This window comes from Cariama cristata, unplaced genomic scaffold (genome assembly GCF_000690535.1).
Source record: "Cariama cristata isolate BGI_N322 unplaced genomic scaffold, ASM69053v1 scaffold22386, whole genome shotgun sequence".
Lineage (NCBI taxonomy): Eukaryota > Metazoa > Chordata > Aves > Cariamiformes > Cariamidae > Cariama > Cariama cristata.
The window spans coordinates 7,284-7,599 of record NW_009621889.1 but is presented as its reverse complement, the minus strand read 5'-3'; positions in this window follow the sequence as shown (position 1 = coordinate 7,599).

The window sequence follows — 316 nt, the reverse complement described above, 5'->3', positions numbered from 1 at the left end:
GGAAGTTTAGGGTTCAGACACAACAGTATGGTTTTCAGGCACTCAGCTCTTCCAAAGAAGAAAAAAAAAATCCGCGCCAAAGATTTTTGTGGAAAGCATAGCCCTTTCGACAAAAAGAAGTTACTCAGTTCAAAACCCAATTTTCCATCAAAAAAAACTCAACTTGAAAGGCGTTTCCAGCTCCTTCTAGCTACGGGATCAAAGCCAGAGATTAAGAGCAACTTCTCACTGCTCGACGCCCAGGCGTACTGTGGATCTTCAAGAGCGGGCTGGCTGCACCGTAACCCGCTGATGAACGACTTACAGAGAGAAAGGA